Source organism: Pithys albifrons, chromosome 14 (assembly GCF_047495875.1).
Source record: "Pithys albifrons albifrons isolate INPA30051 chromosome 14, PitAlb_v1, whole genome shotgun sequence".
Lineage (NCBI taxonomy): Eukaryota > Metazoa > Chordata > Aves > Passeriformes > Thamnophilidae > Pithys > Pithys albifrons.
The window spans coordinates 6448065-6473901 of NC_092471.1; the positions used below are offsets into that span (position 1 = coordinate 6448065).

The window sequence follows — 25837 nt, forward strand, 5'->3', positions numbered from 1 at the left end:
TGTCCAGTGAACTACAAATGTTGCCTAGAGCAGCCTGAAAAAAAAAACAAACTGACAACCAAAAAAAAAAAAAAGAACCAAGCCACAAATAAAATGTAAATGCTAATTCCCAGAAGGATGTTTGTACCCTTGTGTTCATACAGGGAGCTAACACAGCTCGGGCAGTTCTCCATCACACCCTGCTGAGGTTCCTCTCCCATCTGCACAGGCTGAGCTCACACACAGCGTTGTGGGGTGCAGCCCTGCACCCTGTAACACATGCTGGTATCCAGACATCTGCAGGATATGAGAGCATGAGAATTTGGCCTCACTGACTTAAGCGTTTTCATGTTTCTTGGGTATTCCTGCTCCAAATTTTTCCAGTTGTTGCTTGAATGCATTCCTGAGCATTTATTTTTGTTGAAGTGAGATGGACAGGTGATTTGAATGGCAAATTGATCTTGGATAACGTTTTTTTTCTCACGGATTGAGTCAGTCTAGGAGTAATTGAATGGAGAGAAGGTGGAAGTCCATATGTCAAGGTAAGGAGATGTGATGCCTTTTCTTCTCCTCTGTCTGTGTCTGGGAGCTAAACCCCCCAAGACCAGGGTGGTTTGGCTGTTGTGCCAGGCTGTTTGTTTTGTCCTCCCTGGTCCTGTTTTCCTTTGGCTTGTGCCTAGAGCGCTCTGCCTGTGTCTCTTTCTGACACTCCAGTTATTTCCTTCATTCCTAATGAGCACCGTTAGTGTGCTAGCACTAGTCCTGGCCTTGGGATCCCCCCAGCCTTTTTCTTTGCATCCCATAATGGTGTGCTGTAGTATTAAGATATTCCTACTGTAAGGCCTTTAGCAGGTCTGTTGTGTTAAAACAATATTTTGATACAGATATCATTAAAATCCTGATAATTAAGGCCTTTATTTCACTTTTTAAGCATAGAAATAAATTCATTCTTCTTTTAGTACTGCTCTGTTGAAGAGAAGCCTTGATTCAAGCAAAATGTGTTTCCTTACTGATCTAATGAATGTGACACTGTAATCAACCTCTTAGGAGTCTAATGGGACTCCATCCGTAACGTGTGATTCAGAGCAATGCTAATTCCTTCAATCTCACTGAAGAGTAAGGCAGATTGGACTACATCCCTACAGCTAGAAATGTAATGTTGCCATGGTTTAAGTGCCTTTTGGACAAATTGAAGATATATCCACTTTACAATTACAATATTTGAATAGATCCTAGCTTTTAATGTGCAGGCTTGGTGGCCTGGTGATGATTTTCAAGGCATGGTTGTATTACATGCGGTCTGCTGGTTTTTTGAACATTCTGTTCCATTTTTCCAAGAGTCTCCTTCAGCCTCAGGAATGATAACGTAGGTGGGGAAAATTCCTCTCAGTGTCAGAAATTGAATGCTTTTCTGTACAGTAGTTTTGAGACTGATTGGCTTGATTGTAACCTATTTTTATAAAAACATCCTAACTGCTATCAGTTCTTCGCCATCATTAATTTTAGGTTTATACTTCATTCAGCTGATACTTTCTTAACACTATGGCAAGTATTGATGGTATTGAAATGAAGAGTGTTAAAATTGGAGAGAGGAAAGTGAAGAGTTCCATTGTTCCATTTAAGAGGTGAACATCATCCACATTTTAGTTTTGAAGAGAGATTTCAGTGTTCAGTGCCATGAGGAGGAGGGAAGGTACATCCAGTGGGGAGCTGAAGTATTTAAGAGATGCTATTACAGGTATATCCCTCCTCCTTGAAGATAAAATAGGACAGATACACGAGAGAAATAATAGCAGTTATGGCAAATGCATATTTCCTCTGTCAGGGATTCCTACAGTAGGGCTCCTGGAAGACTAAGGGCACAGCAAACAGATCACATCCATCTCCTTAGTGGGTGGTTAGGAGTCTTTGGGACTCCTTGGACATACCTAGATGCAACTCATTGGTTAAACTCCAAGCCTGGAGCACTAAAATACCCCTGACTCTTACTCTGCTTTCTCATTTCCATACTTCTGCAGAGACTGGAGAGTTTCATTTGTTTCACTGAAATAAGGCCAAAGGTTTACTAAGATAAGATGGTGTGTCTTCCCTGTCCTTCTCTTGATTTATTCATTTTCATGTTTTAATGCCAAAAAACAAATATCTGTATACAGAAAGAAAACAGCAAATGTTAACTAGCCTAAAGTATATGGATTTTCTTGGCTGGAGAGAAAGCAGAAGGAAAATGAAACCAAGATGTGGTCAAAATTGTAATTGACACAGACAGGAAAATCTTTAAAAATTAAAACTGAAATTTAGCAGCAAATAGGAGCAAATTGTGGTGGGTTTGGTTTTTGTTTGTTTTTTTTAAATTAAATCTAATCACTTGGATAACAGAGCATTGATTAAAGGGAAGGTGGATTTTGAAAAGAACATAGACTGCATTGTTTCAGAGCTCATATCTGGTGCTGTGGATTTGTCTGGTGCAGTACTACAGTGAACATTTGGTAGTCTCCCAGACGACACAGCTTAATTGGAAGGAGTAATTTTGAGAGTATTATGCTTTTGAAGCTTTGGGGCCTTTTCTCCTTCTGATCTGTTGGGCTGAGCTCAAGGGTAAAAAGCTTTCAAAAGGAGCTGAGAATTATGGCGGTTGAGAATTTCCTGCTTCCTGCTGTCACCTCCAAGTCTATGGACAGGCACATGCTGGGGAAAGGAATGCTGAGGGAGAAAAGCTGCAGAAAAAAATTCCAAGAGCCATAGAGCTACTGGTGAACAAGGAGAGATTACGAACTTGGAAAGTGTTGAATAATTGTCAGTCTACGCACATGTTTGTGTGGCTGATACAAAGAGTCTGAGCTCAAGGAGACTGTTGATAGTGTTTGGAAGATACACCCACTGGGAGTTAACCACACATCCCCTGGATGAAAATAGCTGATGGTGGGTCCAAACCAAAGGGCAGTGCTGTACCAAGCTCCCAGCAGCCTGAAGCTGATGCTTGAGCACTTGTTCTGAAACAGTGCCACCACTCCAACATAACACACTCTATCTCAAAGGCTCTTTTGAGGCAATTTATCTGAATTTTATTAAACCCATCCGATTACAACAGTCAATACCCAGATTAGAAAGATAGTGTTGCAATTGAAATGCTCAGGAGGAGCAAAGATTTGAGTCTTCCACCATGTGTGTGGCTTCGGTGTAGCGGCCCACGGCAGAGGAGATGGAGACACTGTCCATCCTCTGTGCAGAGCACAGGGAGACAAGGCTGGCAGCACACCAGAGGATGGCATGGCAACCAGCATAGCGAAAAACAGACTGAAAGGTTTCACAAAATATCTGACAGCTTTAGATTGTGTGTTTTGTGGTCATTTGCAAGGAGAATGTGTGAACTTTAAGGAACTTCTCCGTGTGATGATGGTAAAAGAGATGTGAGCCACCCTGACCCCCCGTGCAGGTGATTCTGTGAAAGCATGTAAATACTCTCTGAAACTCCCCTACATCACTTTATTCCCTTGTAATACAGTAGTTCCTAAGAAACATATTAGGTATTCACATTACGGTAGCAAAATAAGAAAGATACTAATTATTTATTCAGGCTACTCAAGAGGCTATCTAAATAAGAACTGAGGAAAGACTTTGGAAGTGTTTTCAGAAATAGATACTGGTTGAAACTCTCCTTAATTCTCTCTGAGCATTCCCTTTGAAACCAAATCACTTTCTATGAATACATGGAATATATGTCTTGGGCAGGGAAGGAAAGCAAAGATAAGACTGAAGTACAGCCTTTCTGCAAAAAAGATTGGCCAGCCCACAGGGAGGATATAGGATATGTTATCATTTTTAGCTAAAGTGAGTTTCCTTTAGTTCAAATGAGAGGAGTGCTTTGGGGGTAGGAAGATTCTGTATCTAGTCCCCAAATCCTCTATGTACATGCCAGATGCTTCTCCCAGCATTGGTGTCTTAGTTACATGAGATGTAGTGACTTAAAATGAAAACAAATAAATAGATTCAGTTTAACAAACTTTTTGGTCTAATGGGAACTCTGAGTTAATTTATAGGCAGGTAGCTAATGAGGGCACCAGCCTGCTGCAAGCCTGCAATGCTGTCAGTGCAGTTACCACATTATTAAATGTTGAGTGTGAACCTGAGTTTCAGCAAACAGGTTTTTTGTTTAGGGAACAGCAGATATACACACAGATTATTCTGTTGTTGTTCTTAGGCAGTAGATTTTACTGTGTAGCAAAGAGTCAAAAGTCTGCTGCACGTCTCTCCCCCTTTTGTTAGGTAAATAAGTCAGACATTTTTTTAAGTGTGCTAAGAGAATATAAGCTATTTTGTATTAAGCTATTTAACTTCTCTGATGGAGGACTCGGAATTAGTCTCGCTCAAGGATTTTGTGCTTCACCTCCAGCTACTGAAATGGGTTGATCTAGTTACAGACCAGGTTTAATTATCCCAAGCTTGATGACTGGAACACCTATAAATGTCCCTGCTTAAAGGCTAAATGCTGCCTCAATTGTCTTTGTGCCATCTCTTAGAGTCCTTTTTATTTTATTAAGCACAGAAAGATTTTTTTTTCTTACCTCTGGGCAACATCTGTCTCTCTTCAGCTGTTTTTTATACTGATGGCAGCCTGAACTGCATACACATCAAGGTCACAGGTTGGTTCTTAGTATTTCAGCTGTGGCACACTCATAATCTGTCTTTCTATATTTTGTTTCCCATATGGATAAACCATCCTTTCCACCAAATACAGAGAGGCAGTTTACCAGTTCTATCTGTAAACTCATGTCCTGCGTACTGTCAATGGGGTACTGTCTGTATTCTTGTACAATTTCCCCTCACCTAGTTAAATAACCTTTTTCTGGATGAAAAAGGAGACTCAAAATGTTGTAATATTCTTGCACTTGAATGGATTTTAAGGCCTGAGCAAATTAAGGTTTCCCATTTTGCTATTTCTCTGAAGTTTTCCTGTGACAGAAGAGGCATTTGGCACAGCAGGTCTTCTCTGATGGTGTCTGAAAACAAGGCTGCAGTCACAGGGATATAAATGGTGGCTGCTCTAATGAGTGCAGGTTACATCAAATTGCTTTAATGAATCAGTGCAGTTGTGTTAGCCTTATTGCATATCTGAATTAATGGCTTGGAAGGAAGTTTGTGAGCCTGCTTTGCTAGAAACCAAATCAAACATGCTGTATTGTACATTGGCATGAAATAGCAGAATTGGAATTTTAATTTGCCTCAGACTGTGTGTGATCCCTTCTATTAATAAAACAACCACGTAGCAGCAGACAGGTGTTAACATAACAATCCCACTGGTGAGGGTGCTGTCTCTACATGTATAACTGAGGGTGGTCATTTCACATCAACAGTGACTTTCTTTTAATTTTAATGGCAGTGAGCTGGAGCTCCTGAGCGAACACAGCCCTGCCCATGGTCATGTCAGGCATCCTATCCCTTCTCTGTCTGTCAGGAGCTGTGCATGTGGCGCCTGCCAGGCTGAAACTAGTTTGCCCTCAGGGGAAAAAAAGGCATATTTTTTATTGCACACATGGCAAATTACCAAAGAAGAAGCTCTTGTGCAGTCGCACTGGGGAAATCAGAGAAAAGACAATAAATTATGAAATGCAGTAGGGAAATATGAGAAATGATGAAAAATGACAAAATGTAGTGGTAGTTCTGAGAATGCAGTGCAAAGATGAACAAATTGTAGGGTTTAACTGGAGGGGCCCTGTAACCCCCTTTGTGCAGTTGAGTGGAGACTTTGTGAATGACAGTGAGCGAAGGGCACTTTTATTAATAACACTGACCCTGAGGCATTAGAATCGTTTAACAACCTGTGCTTACTGGGAAAACCAAGCCTTTGTCTGAGTATACACTGAGGTTTAAAGAAGACAAGCAGGGCTGATGTGTTTGGAGTTTTTAAAAACATCAATTAAAAAAAATTAAGAAGAAACTTCTCAGCCATTAAAAGATGCTTTGATACTCCTGAATTACATGTGCTTTTGGAGAGCATGTGGGATTCCTAATTTGAAATGAAATCATAGTGAAAACAGAGACTCAAAATGGAGAAGGCTAGTAGAAAATTGTCACTTAATGTTAAAAAAAAAAAGGGGGGAGGGGGGAAGGCCATTTACTTTACTTCCAAGCAGAGTCTCCTCAAATCAGTGTACAAGTTTTAGTGGGAAAACCAAAGCAGTGCTCAGATGAGATTGCAGTGCCCAGGTCGAAGGAAAGCTGAAATCCAATCTGCAGCTGCAGAGAACAAACAGGCACACTTCATACTGAGTCACAAATTGACTTACACAACACCTTTAAGACCCACATGAGTAAAAATACACTTTTATATGATGGTGGCTGATACATTGATCCTGTGGTCTGTGTGAGAGCTGAGATTATAATAAAGGCTGTGAAGAGAAACCTCCAAGGCAAGGCACACACAAAGCGGCTGGTAGGAAGATTGTTCCTTTTGTGAGGGCATGAGAGGGTGTGTTGGAAAATCATTGTGAAGTTGTTTTGTGAAGTAGGATGTCAGGTTTGGATTTGCAGATGTTACACAGAAGTGCATGTTGAAAGAATTTAACAGATGAACAGATATTTTGCAAGAGAATCAAAGCCAAAATATACATGGGAAAATATAGAAGGAAAGTCTGCATTTCTACAAAATATATAAACCAAGTAAAATGATAGAATAAGATACGATCAAAGAATTTAGTAGTCAAAGAACAAGATGCAGAGGGGAAAGAATAAATGTGACCAAGAAACCAAATAAACACCTGCAATACTGCATATGAAAATGAATCGTAACTTTAGTAATTTAGGGTCAAATTAGCAAAGGTTAATTTGTGTATAAATGGAAAAATTGCCTATCAATTCTTGGTTATGATTGCTATTATTGAATAGCTATGGAGAATTCAACCACAAAGTCTGTAATCTTACATGTAAATCAATATTTGCTAGACGTGATATATTGACTAAAAGTGACAGATAATGAACCATAATTCAATTGCTTGGAATTTACATCTTTTTTGCAAAAAGACGTGATTTAAACTGTAGTTTTGAGATCTTGTGGAAAGAAACTCTATAGAAGATGGAGAATCAGTCTCAGATTTCCACCTACTTACTTTCAGAGCAACACTATTGATTCTTGTATTTTGTTAGCTGATATCATATTTAAGACATGTCTTCTACTTCTCCTGACAGAGAAAGATAGAAAGTGTGAGAAATCATACAGTTTTTGAAACAGTGCAGGTGAAGATGATAGAGCAGATGACACAGCACCAAAGGCAAGTCCCCAGAGAGGTGTATAGATATGAACTTTTACATATGGATTTTTAATTGGAAGAGTACGTGTCTGTCTGGAGCTCTGATATAAATGTGTCCACTGGTTTGTAAATTCAATTGTATCATTAATGAATGAAGGGAGGAAATATGCAGATTTCACTTTTCACATCTCAAGGTCTTTGGTCTCATCTTTGTTAGATTGTATCTTGTATTAAAGATTCGTCTTAGCTATAAACTGTAACACAAGCTTCTCATTGACTCCAGGAGTACTGTGCACATTCCAAACCAAAGAACTTTCCAGAGTTATTCCACCCTTGAACACTAGCAGGTATTTTCCCCTGATACATTGTCTGATGGTGTGACTGCAGATGAAGGAATCTCTTGTGGGGCCACAGAGACCAGTTGATCACTGTGACATAAGTTTACATAACAATCTCTTATGTCTTGACAGACTGTCATATCTGCCCTTACATGAGCTGTCCTGTCTGATAACAGGTAGGAGAGGAAGGGAGAAGCCACAGTCCTGGAGTGGAAGCAAGTTACCCAGGTGCAACAAAAAGGTATTGCAACTGATCCAAAGGGTACAATCTCGTTTGCACTCTGGCCTGTTACAATAGATGGAAAGATGTCTAACAGGTTTGCAAGAAGCTGAGGTAGAGTCACAGCTGTTAAAAAATATTTCCCCTCTTTTGCTCTCTCTTCCTCTGTCTCTTATTCTGCTCCAGGATACCCCAGGTTTGCAATTAAGCAAATGCTTTGTGATTAGAGTCAGCTTCCTTGGAAAGACTTCAATTAAAAAAAATTTAAAGAGACAGAATCTTGGGCTGGAAACTTTGCTTTTCTATAAAAAACTTCACTTTAAAAGTTTTCATTCTCCTTTTGTCAGGTGCTTTCTCCCACTTATGTCCTTTCTGACAAGTCCTGTGTCACATGCAGAGAACAAGAGTGAAAGGAAAGAAAACAAACAAAATAATAAACAGATGTCAAGAGTGCCAAGGACAGCAGTCAAAGTTTGCAAGTTTTAGTTTTGGTGGGATGTGAGAGAACTGAAAACTAATTTAAGGAAGGAGCCTGTGGCAGCCTCCCTTGCTGCCAAGGTGTGTTTCCAGGAATGCAGCCCATGGAGTGGGGCTGGAGAGAGGGAGAAGTTGATGGCAGTGCTCCTTGGGGGTGCAGTAGGAAATTCCTGTCTGGCATCGAATCACCTGAGATGATGGTTGCTGGAAGGTCAGCTTCTGAGCCAGAGTAAGGACAAATGTGGCTGGGCTTGGCAGTTTGTCTGAAGCAGCCTGAAGGAATTAACAGTCACCAAAACCCTGAAGGTAACTTGTGTTATTCTTTCCTTTCTTTTGTGGCTGCTGAGAGAGGTATTCAGAGCAGGACCAAACCCTCATCTCTTATGCATTACCAATCACCTACTGAACAATAACTTTCTGTCAGTAACAACCCAGATTCACACCAGGATCTGCATCAATTCCCAGAGCTGTCACTTCTTTCTCTTAATAATTTATTTGCTTCTGTAATTGCTTTGCAGGGTTTTCATGACATCCAGGGAGTGAGTCTTCAGCATAGATCTTAACATCTGAGCTATATATACATGGGTTGTGTGGCATGCTGAAACATGCTGATAGTTATCAATATTTGCCATTCACCTGGGTGGTCAAACTGTGCAAAAAACAGTAGGCAAATATAGCTGGGAAACAGACTGCCAATCTGTTCACGGCTGTGCAATAGGTAGCCTGGTTGTGGCTTATTAATATTTTCATGATTTCTGTTTTACTCATGAAATTGTTGGCAGATAACAAGGTGTAGATCTGAGCACAGTGAATAAGAAATACACACTGTAGTGATTGGGTTAAAGCTCAAGTAATTGGATCAAAAGCATCTGCATTCAAACTATTTACTGTGGTGCGTACCAGACCCACAGTCCTCTGAGGATTTAGACTTGATCACAGCTTCCCTTCCAGACTGTGTATCTTGGTTTCATCTCTTGCAGTGGGGAGAGTGAATGCTTAGTCTCAGGAGCCTTGGGAACCATCAAGAAGTCCCAAGGTTTTGGCATGGCCATCAAGACCCTTCCCTCAGCAGTAGACAGAGGGAATGTAGTGAGTTGGGAGGAGGGACTGGCTGTGGTATGTTTGAAGACCAGAATGGATGGCGAATGATCATTTAGGACTCTTTCTGTGCAGTATGTACTTGTAGATCTTTCCAAGCTCTTGCAAGACTCTACCCCTCAAACATTTCAAATCAGTGCTTCACATTTCCCTTCTCACATTTTGTCACCTCTCACTGGACTCCCCGTAGGTACATCTATACACACGTCTCTCTAACTTGCAGCAAACCTTTGTACTTCACTGTGCTTATGCAATATGGCTTTTTTTCTGCCTTCCTCACAAAATATGCTGTATATAATTGTATTATATAATTATGGATATGGCTATATCTATGCATACCATTTTTCAGGAAAAGTCTGCATGTTTTAGTATTTGGCTGTGTTGGTGCCTCAGGGTTTCACAGCAAAGATTCCCCCCATCAATTCCATGCTGTGCATAATTCACACTTTACATTGAGTGTACTCACTGACCGAAGCCAAATTGACAAGGTAAAGACAACACAGCAGAGCTTACAAAGTTTTATCACAGAGAGTGACTAGAAGCTGTAAAGGCCTCTGCTAGATTACTCTGCTGTCATTCTTTGCTGAAGGATGAAGAGAGTGTGAAAAATGATTGGCACATTTTTCAAACATATTTCACATCTTCATCTTCCAGCTGTAGAGCTTTGGACTTAAATACCCTTGGGCTGGAGGAGGGGGACTGGAGTAGCAACTAGTGTGTGCTTCCAAGGGAAGATTTTAGACTTTCCTCTAAGTATAATGAGTTGACAGGGTTGTAATTAAATTGGTGAATACAGACCACTAGTCCCATGCAGAGCTCAAATTAACCTCTAAAATATTGCACTGAAAACTCTAGGAGATGAAAATGTGTAATTTTGTAGACATATCTGTGGTAGGCAGTACAGGAGTCTTCTCTTCCTGCAAAAGCTGGTAGTTGAGTGTCAGAACAAGGCAAATGTTGTGAGAGTCTGTTGTGTTACAGGATCCGCAGTACAGGACAAAAACTTGAGTTCCAAAAATAAGGCAGGAATAGAGAGGACTCTTCCGGAAGAAACAGTTGTGACTGTAGTAAGGAAGGACTGGTGAGGAGTCTAGAGTTTTGCATTATTTAGGTAATTCTGGGGGAAAAAAACCCTGGGTTTCAGCATCATCTGGATCTTCTTCAAAACCTGCTGCCATTTCTGATCTCTGCCATCTTAGTGCTTTTGATTTTCTGCAGAGTTGTGTTCACCAGAGAGTGGGAAAGCTATAGCCATGCAGGGGGTGGGGATGAGTTAGAGAGTTGGTACTCAGTTCAGATGGAATTTCATCTGCTTTAGTGGCATTTACACAATAAATATAACCTTGCAGTAAAATAAATAGACTATAGCTGGTCAAACAGTAGCTGTCTGCTGTCTGTGGCACTGCTTGTCTGCCAGCCCTGGTTGCTTGATGGGTTTTATAGGAACACTTTTGTCTGTTAGTTGGTGACTGTACAGTCTTTGAGTAATTGTATTGGCCCAGAGCTCGCATTTGCCAAAGACTATATGTCTGTCTTGCAGAAATTATTCTAGTATCACCTTATAAGTCTTCTATGTATTGACATTTCTTGCCTTTGATAGTTTTGCTGTGAAGAATATGGAATTGTTTTCAAGAAACATTTTATTGTTTCAGCAGGATTATTTTCTATGACACGTTTTCATTTGTTCTAAGTCAGGGCCCGTTTCTGAGTTTGATAACAAATAATATTGGGTAGAGGGGGGAAGTGTTTTCTTAGTGTCATTAACTCCAAACTTTGTGAAGACTACTGCTCTCACTCCTGTTTAAGACAGGCTGAGGGAGTTTCTTCATGATGTAGTGCAACTCATTACAATACAGTAACTTAAACAGGAATTCAAGGAAAACATCATTCCTTTGTAAAATATTTCCTGACGAGCATTACTTAAAATATTTATGATAACAGTCATCTGCATCGAGCAATCACTTAGGGCTGAATGCTATTCTTGAATTCAAAAAGCCTCCTTGTTTTTGTCTCACTGAAGGTGGCACATCTGTTGGAAATCTTCCATGATTTGTGAGCATTTAGATTAACATCTGGCAAGGAAATGTTAGTTTTGAGGAGAAATTTACTTTCAGAAAGGTTCTCTTGGTGGCATTTTGCAACATCAAATGGCTCATCTCAAAGGAAAACTAGTACCTTGATCTAACTAATTTGATTGGCATAATTTTATTTGTGACTGCAGAACATTTGATCTAGAAATTAAAAAGCAGGACTTAAATCAGTGTGGAGGGTGCAAGTGCTATAGGGTGGTTCTGATTTGGGAGGTAGTGATGAGTCATGGAGGCATTTGTTTGGATCTCAGGATTCAATCCACCTGGAAATGCTTCTCCAGACTCAGTCCCCTTGCAACCCCTTGCAAGGCGGTTTCAGTCAGCTGTGACATGTTGCTGCTTCTAGATGGGGATGCAGAAGAAGATGAGGCTGCTCTGTGCCTTGTCTGCTCTTGGTGAAGATCCAGATGGGAAGGAGGATTGTCCAGCACAAGTAATTTCAGAGCAGCGAATTGTTTCAGGGAAAGCATTCTGGCAGCTTGACCAGAAGTTCTTGTCACTGCCATAATTAAATAAATAAGGAAGCAATTAAATAGAAACTGTGGCAGCCTCAGAAGTGAAACGGTCCCCTGCCTGCCTCCCTCCCTCCCTCCCTCCTGCTCTCTGTCGCTGACGGCAGAGCAGCATTGCAAGCTGGCTGCATTTCACATGAGATGTGGCTAAATTTCTCAAGTAAAAAATATCCAGAGGGACATGACGCGATACTCTCATTTCTGACATCTTAAGCTTGTCTCAGATGCCGAGCCTGTTTCACCCAACGTGATTATCTCTCCCTCTGTCAAGGAGGCAGATGCCTCAGCTAGGAAATATCATCCCCAGCATGTCATCTGGATTCTATAAATGGAAATAGGTCTTCACAAAGCCAAAAATTATATTTAATTGCAACTAAGGGGGGAGGGGAAAAGAAGAAGAAAAGGAAAAATAAAGTCCAAACGGTTCAGAATTGCAACAAAAGAATAACAAAGCACTTAGGTTGGCCCTAATCATCTGCAAATATTGATGCATTCATTAATTGTAGACTGCAGAGATAAAAGTTACTCTTCTGTCACTCCTTTTATCTCTACCTGAAGCATTCACTTGCCAGTCAGGTTTCTGTGTGCAAGCCATAAATATTCAGCTTTTTTCTGGAATAGTTTTTACCCAGGATTTGTTCCTTTTCATCTAAACTCTCCATATGCCAGAAGCAGCAACAGCAAAATGCTGTGAGCTGGAGGTGTGCAGTTAGGTGTTTTAGCCTTGGATACCCTGCAAGGGCCTTATCTGACCACGACTTAATAGCTCTGTGATGAAAAGTGAGCCAAAAATGAAATAAAAATCTCGCTGTGTTAGGTACGAGGGAAATTTAAACATTGTCTATTTTGCAGTCAGTGCTGGGAACTCTTACATGTCGTGTTACTGCCATGTGGGATAGGCATGACTGGCTATCAGAGATTAGTTATTAAGGCTCAGGTTTTAATAGCTTTCCATGTGTAGTGCTGACTAAGCAGTCTCAACTGCCAGGCCATTCAGGAGAAACCAGGGAGACATTACAGAGCGTTTCACTAAATGCAAAGTTGGGTCAGTCAAAAAATATGGATTTGCCTGATTATTGCAATTTGAGAGAAAAAGTGTCCTTTGGAATTTTTAGTTTTATAGAAACTGAAAATTTTTTTCTTGGGCAGCTCCCACTCCCCATTTTTTTGTTGGATGAGTATCTTCATGGCAAATAAATGGGAAAAATTACATCTGTGCAGTGCTGTAGGAATGCATGCAGAGCAGAGTCTGCCTGCAGCGTGAGCCATAGGGTACAGCAAGGTGATGGAAAGCCTCTTGACTTTGTGCTGGAGCATCTCTGTTGAATCCCTGAAGGGGGGGCAGGTTTTCCAGACCTTTTGTGCTGGTCAGCCTGGCTCTGTAGAGCACACAGTTCCCAAATGTGATGCACTGAAGGAGTCTGGTCCTTTTTTTTGATTGTGATCAGCTAGACAGATAGATTTTCTTACACACGGGCTCTGAGGTCAAATTAATGTCCTGTTGCCTCTCATGGGGTTCTGAGAACTCAACCAAAGCTTAGAACGAAGTAAGATTTTGTTTGGTTGGTTTTTTGTTACTGTTGCTCATTAGGTGTGTATCCTCTACAAATTAGTTGCAGAGGGCCTGATGACATCAAATCAAAACACGATTCCATTTGTTGGCTCTTCCACAAGTGAGAAATGTTGAGTTGCAGTTGGGGATGAACCACAGTTGGTATTTTGCCCTCCCAAGTTCTAAAAATGTGTAGAAATCATTGAAGGTCAGGACACTCCTTTTTAATTTTTATCCTGAGAATGTGTCCCATTGCTTTAGAGGTCCTTTACGTTCCTGTCTCTCAGTGTGGGTATGTAGCTGCCAGCAGTGAGGGTAAATTTTGTGTCATCCTACCCACCTCTTGCTCCCTCACACAACTCATGAAATTATGAGCATAGATCTGTGCCATCCTTTTTTTGCCCTTTTGCCCCATGCAGAAGAGAAAGAAAACTTTTCCTTTGATCCGTCTCCCACTACCAGACCTTGCCTTTGGAGAGGAGAAGACCTGGTCAAGGTCTTTGCCCTGGGCACTGGCTCTGCCCATGCTGGGTTTCCAGGGCCACTGGCAAAGGATGCAGAGCTGGGGTGGACTCTAGGGCTCAATGAGCTGTCAGGTGTACATATGGCTCTAGTCTCCTGGAGTTCCTGGGCAGGCTTATGGGCTGCTTCTTGGATCTCTGAAACAATAACCAGGTCAATGGGAAACAACTGTGAATGCCCATGAAGAAATTAATGGAGAAGTTGACTCTGTAATGTTTTACTGAAGACTTGTCTGAGAATGTTGTTATCCTGCTACAAGTTCATTAGCAGATATTTGTGGGTTTGCTTTTCTCCTCCCTCCTACCTCTTCTTTCCTTCCCGCCCCTGTGATTGCCTGGCCTTCAGTAGAATTTTGTTCCTTTTCATTACTTCAGTACCCTACCCAGAGGCTGTCATTTTTATTTATTTTAGTATTCTAATTTAGCATCAGAAAGAAAATAACATTTGACCAAAAAGAATTAGAGGCAATAGCTTTTTCAGAGAGCTAAGCCTTTGAAAATTAATTTTTTTATTCAGTTTAATTTCATGGGTGCACAATTTCTATTACACGTAGGCCAACTGGGTTGTAACAGCTGTAAAAAAATACATATTTTAAGTCTTGTAATGTGTTATTTATGAATGCATTACAGTTATAATAATTCATTTACAGAGCTATTGTGACAGCAGCATCTTATTTTTAAAAATGAAAATTTGAAATAGGAAATAGGTAATTAACAATAAGAAAGAGAATAAACTCAGCATGTACAAATGGACAGCACTAAAAGTAACAGCCAGCCTTTGTATGAATAGCATAGAAACTGAGAAAGCCCTATGGAAGCTGAAAAAAATCTTAACTTCTACAGAAACCTAGAAATTAGTCTGCTTTCCACAAATCTTAACTGTCATAACAGAATTGTTGGAAATCTCGTTAGATTTTGCAAACCTGATTCAGAGAGAATTGCAGTGATAAAATAGATGGGATCCATCACAACTGTGCAAAGACCAGTGGAGAAGTTAATCCTGCATGGGACTGGCTTTGGAGTATCAGAATACATTTGCCAGATGCAAGATAATGTCAAGTAAATATTTAAAGCTGTAATCACACAACAGTGTGTTAGAGCATAATAAAAGGCACTGAAAGGGAGTTAAATGCTTTCAATTCAAGCAGATCATTTAAATGAAAGGAAGCAGTGATGCAATATTATATCTAGATGCAGTGTTCACCTAACAAGTAATGTGGCAAGGGTAAGCAAACACTTGAGGTTGCCAAGAAGTGATAGAGACTCTCAGTGGGACTATAAATAGTTTACTATGCATTCTTTGTTTACAGCATCAGTTTTACTGTGGTTTTGCAAGTGTGGTGGTTTTATGCTGTGTGTTAACTGTCACTTTTCCTGCATGGAGTATGTGGTGCTAAGGAGTTTTGGTGAATACATGGGTGGAGTTGCATTGTCAGAGTGTGGGCAGGGTGTAGATGGACACTGCTGAGTACACCTGGACTCTGGAGAGAATCCTCAAAAACTACTGTGTAACTTTTAACTGCTTCACTTCTTGTCTTCTGACTGTTCCATTTGTTCTAGGTGGTTGAGTGATGGACATGGAATCATAGAGTGGTTTGGGTTGAAAGAGACCTTAAAGATCCTGTAGTTCCAATACCCTTCCATAGGCAGGGACACCTCCCACTAGGCCAGGTTGCTTAATGCCCTTTTCAACCTGGCATTGAACACTTCCAGGGATGGGGCATCCACAACTTGTCATACAATCACAGAATCATTATGGAAAATACCTCCAAGATCTTGGAGTCCACCTTTTGACTGATCACCACCTTGTCAACCAGACAAGAGCACTGAATGCCATGTCCAGGTTTCCTTGAACACCTCCAGGGATGGTGACTTCATCCTGTCCCTGGGAAACCTGTCCCAGTGCCTAACTACTCTTTCAGTGAAGAAATTCTTCCTGATGGCCAGCTTGGGGACAATGTGGGTTGTCCATGGTTCTCTGGCCAACCTGGGGTTTTGGCCTCTTTCTACCCAAAACTTCAGCCAAATTCCCATTATTTCACTTTTTGGAGAATAAATAAATGAGATGTAGTGTACATACAACCTGTCAGTTCTCCACACAGTTTATGTTTTGTTCACCCACAGATGTTTCTAGTGCCCTTCCAGGCTACTGCCCACAGCGGGACACTTTGTCTAGACATGATGTGAAGCTAAAGCTGTTAGTCAGACTCTATTAATATATGATATGCAAAGCATTCCTGGAGAGAAGCTTCAGCACTTAACTGTCAGATATGGCCAAGGGAGGCTCTCTTTTGTTGTCTTACCTGGTGGGAGAGAATAACTTCTGCTGGGTAAGGGCAAGGTCTGAGCCCCAGTGACACGAGCAGCCTGACCCAGCATGGCTGTGGGAGCTCTCTGGTGGTTGAGTCAACCCTAGAGTCAGCTTCTCAGCTGTGAGACACTACAATTACAGCAATAATTCAAGTCAGAAAATTGACAGAGCCATTTAATGTATGGGAGAGTGACAGTGAGTCATCTCTGATCATTGTGTTTAGCTGCCTGGAGATCCACAGGCAGTCAGGACAGCCTCAATCTCACATCTGCATGACAGCTCAGGACAAGGAGAAGCAGTTCACAGTCACTGTTTTCTTCCTTCCCGAGAGGTCTTCACACGGATTTGATCCCAAAACACTAAGACAGGTATGACTTGGGGGGTGGGATAGCTTGTCTCTCATCTGCAGCCTCTATCCCTTTCTCTGTAGCGTGGTGGCAAGCAGGTGCATGCAACACCGAGCAAATTAGCCTGTGTCAGTTATGTATCTGGTGTGAAATTAATAGGTAAAGGTGGACTAAAATGCTAGTTAAAGTTTGCAAAATGCTCTTTAGAATTTCAGTTCAGGAGCAGAGAACATTGGTAGCATGGAAGTAACAGATTAGTAAATTTAAAAGTAAGAGTAAAGGTAGATTGTTTGCAACCTGCAGAGACCTCATTTCTTAAATGGATTTTTTGAGAAGCCTTTAAAAATTCATTTTGGATTTTCCAGCAGTCACTTAAGTCGCAAGTGGAGTTGTGGGGGCTAATATTAAAAATACTGTAACTGCTTGTGTGGCATGCAGGGCAAGAAGCAAGAGAAGGACTCCTGCTACTGGTGATTAGGAACTGTGCAAATACTGCTGAGAACACGGTTTGCAAAATTAAACTGTCTAGAGCAGTGCAGTGCTCAGTCATGAGGGTTTACAGGCCCTATGTACTTGAGCACTTGTTTTGACAGTTTATGGGCCAAATATTCAGCTGCTTCAAAATGCTCTGAAGCTTTTCTTGACTGTTTATTTTTTGTTAACTGGAGCTGGTATGAATTCAAAAGTTCTAGACGTTTACAGCAGCAGAGTCGTTTCCATTTCCTAAAGTTTTTGAATCAACTTCCAGAATAAATGTTTTAATTTATTTTGAGCTGTATAAAGGCCCAGTAGGCGTAAATACAGTAATGACACAAAGGAGTGAATTGTCTCTAATATGGATGATTTCAAAGCAGTAAAAAAGTGAGTGTGGTATCCCCAGAGGCAGCTCCTCAACTTCAATATGCAATACACAATGTCCTTGGTTTGAAAAGAGTGGCTTTTTCTTCTGCTAAAAGAAAGAGTACTTGCTACATTCTAAACACTAGAAGCTAATTTATAGCTCAATGTTGAAACAATGCCTTTTTTTCTAAGACACACATTTGTCTTTGCTAACTTTGATAGACTGTTGTAAGCTAGAGGACTGCAGTGTTCACTTCGTGCAGTGGAATGTGAAATGTGATGATTTTTTTTCTGAGAGCTCTCCTGTGCTTGCTGCCTTGGGTTGTTTTTTATGTCATTTACGGTGCTGAACATCAACACAAGCATATTATGCAATGTAGTATAAAAATAAACTCCACTGTTATTTCTGATTTAACAGAATAGCCTTATTTGATCATTTTGCCTTTTGATTTCTGAAAAAGTTAATTCTAAATAGTGCAATTCAGCTTGAGCATTTGAGTGTGCATGTTTATGTGCATTGTAGAAGTTCCGGGTGCAGAGGTGTCTCCCATAGCTGGCAGTGGGTGACAGCTGAGCAAGCTCAGAGAGGTACAGCCACCCAGACATGGAGATAACCTCCAGAAACATCTGAATTTCATGCTAAGTTGTGTGGAAATGTGTGCTGGTTTGTAAAAAAAAATCTAAGTTATTTTTCTTTATTACGACCTTGTCACTGTGCCCTTCCCACTGGTGACAGCATGTCACTCAGTCATGAACAACTGCATGACACGCTGGCCTTGGCCAGGCTGTTTTGAGCAGACCAGTGATCTGCTGGGCCGGAGTCATTCATCTGAGTTATTTCTGGTTTGGCTTAAGCACATCACCTCTTGGGTCTTAACTCTTTTTTGCTAGTGTGCAAACACATAGCACTGAAATTCCTTTTGGATCAGGCTTTAGTCTTATGAGCCCGTGCTTTTTTGTTCCAGGAGTGTGCACAGTCATCTCCATGCATGCTCAGACGTCACTGTGAATGTGCTCTAAGCTGCATCTGTGGCAGCATCCTTGGTTTATCTTCTGTCACTGCTTGCACACCTGCTCAGTGAATGAAGCGGCTGTGCATCATCGGTGCTCCTGTCTGAGCAAACACAGCTTAAAACAGGGGGAGGAACAAGGAAATCCTGTCATGTTTTGCTTACGCAGCCTGTCTCAGTACCACCATGTGCAGCTGGGGTAGGTTGATTTCTCTGTTTCTTGGAGCCAAGAGGGTCCTGTTCATCCACCACCCACGTGCAGGGCAGGGAGAAGAGGGCTGCCAAGACATCTCCCTGCAGAGTCCTCTTGGAGGAATTGGTGGCTTCATGCTTGCTGAGTTGAAATTTGCTCCAGTTTCTGCTGCGAGCTTCTGTCTGTTCAAGCTAATAAATGGGCAGTGAGAGTCCTCCTTGCCTGCTCCCTGATTCGTCAGGTTGCTGTCTTTAGCCAAGTCACTGAACATTTGCTGTTCGCAGCAAGGTAGTGAAATCCTTCCCCAGTCTGTGACCCAGCACTGATCACCTCTTGCCTTGTTTGTCCTGTGGTCTTGCAGCTGTCTCAATTAATTGAAAGCTATCACTTTAAGTAAAATAGTAATATAATTTAAAGTCATACTGTCTGAAAACTGTTGCAGTTCTGGTGCAGTTAGACCTCCAGTATATAGCAGATGTGCTGCCCAATATGTTGAAGTACCACGATAGTGTGCAAAAGAAATTTGTTGGGTAGTTGAGAAAGGTCTCAGATGCAGAACATGGACTCTACAAGCATGATCATTAAGATGGACAGTAACAGAAAAACAAGTAGTTTAATCTTCTGCTGATTTGGCTCAGTGCTGACTAAGTTGATTAACAGTGAAAAGTGAAACCCCTCTGTGTATATACAGCAAGTGTGTTGTAGGTACGCTGTGTAACAGGGATAGCATAATTGCACATGTATTTGTGTGGTGTCTGAAAGGCTTCAGTAAGTGCAGAGAGGGGAAAAATATAATCAAGTACAATTCCTAAACCTGTGTCAAGTGAAGGCTCTAAAATGCAGTCTTTTGTTTCAGGAGGGTGGGAATGCAGTGTAGTGAGTGGTGTTGTACATCATCCTAATTTGATGTGCTGTTCAGCTGGATATAATGACTTAACGCTCATGGGCCAGATGGGGGGAAAAAACGAGATGGCTAATTGTCAGATTGTTTCATGTGATTATTCAGCTGCAGTGTTGGCGACTGTGCTGGAGAAAGCCACTCCAGCAGTGGCATTTGCAGTAGGTAACATGCTGGTAAATAGAAGTGGCTGTGTAGGCAGAGGTTTCTCTTGGTTGTGTCAATTAGTCCACTGAGGCTACTGTTGAGTAGTATTTTTCCAGGGTGCTGAAACTTGCTGGAAGAATTTTGGGGATGTTCAACAAGTGATTTGTCCAAAATCACTTGTGAATGGAGGTGAATTTAACTCCAGCTTTAGTCCAAGAATAGAATATGAGAAAATATTGTAGCCTTTTGTTTGACTGTTTTAAAAATGAAATGTTTTGTATACACGTGTTTGTATATAGTGACCCTGTCTGTATAGGCCTAACCTTAACCTGTTGAAAATAACTTACACCCTGAAAACTAAGAGGAATGCTTCAGGTTGAATTAGATTTATTTTTTATCTTTTCTGAGTGCATTTTCTGCTGTTCATCCAACAGCTGTGTACATAGCTCTAGTCAGAGCCACTTGCCTCTTTGGGCAGGGGTGCTGATCCAGAGCAGTGTACAGGGTTCTGCCACTTCCCATGGCCATGAGAACACACAGTGTACTTCTCCATAGCACACTGAGGGTTTTTTTGCTCCTGCTGATTAGTTTTCTGTGCTTTGCTTTGAAATATCTCCTCTGAGGCCATTTCTCAGAACAGCTCTTTCTGTAATGAGTTTGAATTTTAAAACACTCAATTTCTTGCATCCTTCCTTTTATTAATCCTTAGCAAATGAGGCAAATAATTGGGGGGTGTTACTTGTCCTTTTGTGAATGGTGCTTCTGTTCTTCTCTGCTTCTTCCAAGCAAAATGCCCAAGAGCTGCAGCAGTGGTGAGACTCTGAAGCAGACTCATAGGCTATTGTACTGCTGCTCATCTCCTGCTCCCAAGAGGTATAGCTGATCTTTTCAGATTTCCAAGAAGGATGCACTCTCTTATTTGATGATTTTGTTGACTTTTTCAGGTTGACTTTTCTTTTTTGGTTCTTTCTTTGTGTTTTTCTTCCCAACACTATGAAAAATTATGTCTCCTTTTGTAGCCCAGCTGTTGTCAATAGATGCTCCATAAATAGAAAGAAAAAAACTACAGGCAATGCCACTTCTCTTGGCTTCCCTTATCGCTTGAAACTGTTCTCCTAGCTCCAAATAGGGCTACATTAATAATTAAATTCTTATTAAAGTTATGATGCACAAGAGCATTCTATTATTTCATAAGTAGCAAACTATAGCTCTCCAACGCTCTCAAAACTGTTAGCTTCCCACTCATCCCCAGACCTTTGTAACACTTCTCTTGGCTCATTCTCTGTGTGCCTGGTTTCCATCACACTGCAAGGATATTCTCTTAGAAATAGCAGTATTCCTTGCTTTTTCTCCCAAACTTTTGTTGATGGAGACCGTAAGTTCACTGTTGTGCAATGCATGACACTAAGATACTCTCTGCTGTGAGCCGGTCAGAGTGGGTTTTGTGGCAGACAGAGGTGAGGGAGGGGTTTGAGCAAACTCTTATTTCCATCCAGAGTTTCTGTCCATCCACTTCTGTATTCCACAAGGCTTTCTTAATTGTGTCATTGGAGCAGAAAGAGGAATGTTTGATACATAAGCTGTGGGTTGGTGCATTAGATGGGAGTCACAACTTGATCTGAAGAGCCAACAGCTTTGGTGGCTGTGCAACTTGGATAGCTTAGCTTCTGAAGCTGGCCAAGCAGGCCCTGCTGTTTCAGGATCCTTTGAACCAGCCCTTGCTTCCCATGAATTGTCCCTGGTGACCCTCTGGTGCACTCCCAGCTCTGCTGTAAGCTGCTCTGTGTGCCTGTTGCTCCTCATACCCACACTCCAGAAAAATGAATAGTACACTGTAAATTACTACCGTGTCTGCTGTGGTGCACAGATCAACCCACCTGTTTGGAAAGCAGCCAGCTTGCATTTATTTTAGCAGATGGGAAAAGCAGGAAACCACTTGGAACCGGCAAGGAAGCAATATTCATTCATTTGGGGGCAAGCACGGCAAAGCGCTGAACTGAGCTGCAGAGTTTAAATGAGAGCGGGCACATGTTTTGCATAGCAAAACCACAAATCCTGATGGCTGAGAAGGGAAAGGTGGTGGGTCTGCACAATGGAGAGTAAATTATGGCTATTACTTAGCCCTTGATGAGCTCTTTATCACAGCTCAGATACAGAAGTCTGACAGCACTGCCTAGCAGCATCTGGAGAGGAAACTGCAGTTCTTCCAAACCATCATAGAATTGTTTAGGTAGGAAAAGACCTCTGAGATCATTAAACCCAACCACTAATGCAGCACTGACATGTTCACCACTAAACCATGTCCCCAAGTGCTACTTCTACATGTCTTTTTAAATCCCTCCCAGGATTCTGGTTGAACTGCATCACAGGGCAGCTGATTTCAATGCCCAACAACCCTTTTGCTGAAGAAATTTTTCATAATATCTAAGCTAAACCTCCACTGGCATAACATTGAGCTGCTGACACCAGGCTTGGAGTAAGATATGGTGGCTTTTCCTGTTTCTTCCCTCATTGTTCCCTGCAGCTGGATGGATAGAAGAGGAGAATACTATTTGTGCTCCTCATCCCTTAACCAGCGATCCCACAGCCCTGAAGTGTCACTTGATTGCCTTTGGATTTCTTGTTGGAACTTCATCTCTGTCTACCTAAAAAAAAATCAGTAAATAAACAATAAATATCAGTCTGAGGGCCGTACCAGGGTAGGAAGCTTTGTCTTCACATCTGTAACTCAGGCCCCAGGGAGGCAGCAGATGTCCTAAGAAGTGGGTCTGCTTTGCATGTTGGGCCTTCTGTTTCCTTCATTGCATGTGGGCACAGTAAGTCACAGTTACAGGCAGCTGTATCACTGAACAGTGGCCAGATTAAGCTTAAAGGCTGTGTGGTGGTAGATGGGTGCCTGGAATAGCTAAGAAATAAGGCTCTGTGCAGAAATATTAGTGCCATTTCCACAGGGGAAAGAGTAGAAGCATTCTTAGCAGCATTTATCAACAAATTTTTGATGTTGAATGTCATTGTCTTTATTATGCACAAGAATCTAAGTGCAGCCTTATCTTGGCTAGCCTTTTTAGAGGATAACAGCCTATTACTGCTAGCAGTTAATCCAATTACTCTTTTAGGTCAAGGGAGAGTATTCTGTGCAAATATTTTTGGAAGATCTGAAAAAAAATAATTCTGTGTGGTTGGCCCAAAGAGAACATATTTCAGAATTTTTCAGCAGATCAAAAAGTTTAGAAATTTCTACATATATTGAAAGAAACATGTTTGAAAGAGCTGTCAGCTTTCAATTTTGATCACAGGACAACAGTTGCTTGTTTAAAAAATGAACGTATTTCACAATGGAAAGTAGTTTTAAATCAGAAAATAAATCACTATCTAAAACTACCAGGGAAGTTTTTTGATGTGTGAGTGAAGGTGAGGCTGTGCAAACCTGAGGAATTAATTCAGCTTGAAACATTTTGCCTAAAGTAGATTTGAAACCATATCATTTTGGCTCACTTTATTCCTGGTTTTCCAAAAGGATTTGATTGACTTCATTGGAAGGGACTGTGAAATAATTATGAGTGACCTATCTAAAGCAGGAAGGAGCCCTGTCATGGTGAGGAGAAATCCACCTGTGTATGAACTGCAACAGATTTTAGTGGAGTTTGTTCATATTTTGTTGATGATGAAGATGCTGCACTTGATGAGCCAGATTGAATGTCATGCTTTGCATGTGCTTGAGCAAGCCCAGGGAGTAGGACTGTTGCATTCCTTCTCCTCATGCAGACTTTGAAGAGAGAGGTTCTGTTCACTGCTTCATTTCCATCTAGGAATGAGGCCCCAAGTTTAGGATTTAGAAAAAATCTTTGGGGTGCTTAAGCTGCAGCCTTTGGGGCTGTTTGGATGAGGTTCAAGCTGTAGCATGACTGGCTGTGGCTGCTGGTGGGGTGACAAAATCAATACAACAAACCAACCCTGTATTTAATGTGGGATGGGGACCTTCCCACATCAGGCTGCAGCTGCCTATGTGAGTGTTGGGAATCTCTACCTTACACAACAATCCCAGGAGGATTTGGAACGTTGGCTTTACCATAAGGAGTATTACTTGGGCATTGATGATGAATTTGAAATATTCCCGTGACATTTGTGCCATAAATAGCAAGTTACCCTCCCTTTCTCACAAGTCACAGAAAAGAGCTCTTAGGCCATATACTGTTCAGTCCCAAAAGTCTCAACTTCTAATAACCAACTGCAATCTAATTTAGATCAGCAGTTTGAAAAGTCATTAGTTCAAGTAGTAAAAGCCCTCTATTGAGCAAGGAATTTGCTTCCCCAAGTGTCTGAGCTCATAGAGACAGCTACTGCCAATCTCAAAATTTATGCTCTATTCATGCATGCAGTAAAACTGTCCTTTTAATATCAGTTCAAAAATAAGCACAGACAAATAGTTGCCATAGAGGAGATTTATAGTATTGGTTTGAGAACAAAAGACCAGGCACTGCTTCCTTGTGAGAGGAGTGAAGGAGTTGGGCTGTTGCTGTCATTTGTCACAGACCCCATCCAGCAGCAGCCTCCAGCTGTAATGAAGGGTCATTTTAAGCCAAGTTTGAATTTTAAAATATAATCTAAAGATAGTTATGTCTTTCACAAGGTATTTTTGCCATTTTGTTTTTCATTTTGGAATGAGCTGGTGTGTTTCTGGTGTGATGCCTGATTTTGGCGCTCTACTGGGGAGAAAGGAGTGCTGCAAAAGGAGGGACTCCAGAAATGGCTTGCTATGGATAAAGAATTGGCTCCTTGTGCTTCATGTGATATCTGTCTTCCTTGTGAAAACTGCAAGTCAGAGTCAATCAGACTTCTAAGCTGTGAGCATACAGCTGCAAGCTGAAAATAAGATTTTTGGGTGATACAGAATTGCTGTTTGGTAAGAATACTTCATCAAGATTTTGGCAAAGCTGGATAGCAAAATGGTGCGGATGGACTGTCTTGTCATTTAGAGGTTTTGAGTGTATTACAACCCCAGAATAGAATTTTTCTTTTTAATTAGCTTGTAATTATTTTTGTGGCCTGGGTGTATTGTTTTGTTCAGGTGCCTAACAAAGAAATCACACCTTCAGCTGAGATAATTTAGGGGGAAAACAAAGCAGTGATGAGAAGAAGCAAAGGAAATTGTTATTGCATGTATACCCAAGAGTTTTACATTAGCTGTCTCAACTGGGAAAATGTTATTACAGAAAAGTACCTCACTTTCCTACCCTTCCCTGTCCTGCAGGCAGTCTCTTGATGCAAGTTATTTTAGAGAGGGTTTTTTTAGTTTTCTTCCTATAAGGAGCTGAAAGCAACTTGATAGCCTAATGTTTTCCCCTAAAAGGAAAAAAAATATTTGCTACATAACTCTAAACAGCCTCAGGGGCCTGGGTAACCTCACTTGTGACCTTTCTTTCCTTTCTGTGTGGAGGAGGCAGAGGATGAAGGAGGTGCTCAGTGAGCATTGCTGTTCTGTTTCCCAGCACAGCCAGGCAGGCAGCAGTGGGGAGGCATCTGCTATTGCTCTCATTTTTCCAAAAAGAGTAATTTGGGGGGAATGTTGGGGGTTTTTTTGCAATTTGCTTCCTAGTGCCAGAGAGAATGGATTTGCTTCACTTTGTGGAGGCAGGATTTAAGAGGCACTCTAGTACTTTCTGTGGCTTGAAGCTCTAGCATAGAGCCATGAATTCAGTCCTTCCAAAATTCCAGGAAAACTAATCTATTGCAAGTATGGGTTTCCTGGGGCTCCCAGCATGTAAAACTAACCAGACTATGAAAAGTTAGGGAACTGAAGGAGGAAGGAAATTCATGTTTCAGGTAATGACCTGCAAAGTTCATTCAAGGAGGGAATAGATCTATGGAAGTATAATTTTTGTTTATGTTAAATTGTGTCATACATACAAGAACAATAGTTAACAGGATCATGAGGATTTGTTTTGCCTGCATCTTATTTACCCTATGGTTCTTACAGCCTTTAGCTAACAGAGCTGAAGCCTCTCCTTGTAAAACTTGAGGGAAAGATGTTTCCTTACAGCTTTATTAAACTCTGAATTA

At 41.2% G+C, this 25837-nt stretch overlaps 1 protein-coding gene across 5 annotated transcripts in view; it reads left to right on the plus strand.

Moving 5' to 3' along the window:
* FGF13 (fibroblast growth factor 13) overlaps window positions 1-25837 on the plus strand; it is a 309179-nt gene that overhangs the window by 165740 nt on the left and 117602 nt on the right. Inside the window, exon 1 of one of the 5 annotated variants that reach the window (XM_071569286.1) lies at window positions 507-521. The exons of 3 other annotated variants lie outside the window; for them this stretch is intronic. The gene's annotated coding sequence lies outside the window, so the exon portion shown is untranslated. Of the gene's footprint in view, window positions 1-506; window positions 522-16620; window positions 16711-25837 lie in introns of those variants that run through there. One more of the 5 variants, XM_071569289.1, reaches the window with a different exon arrangement.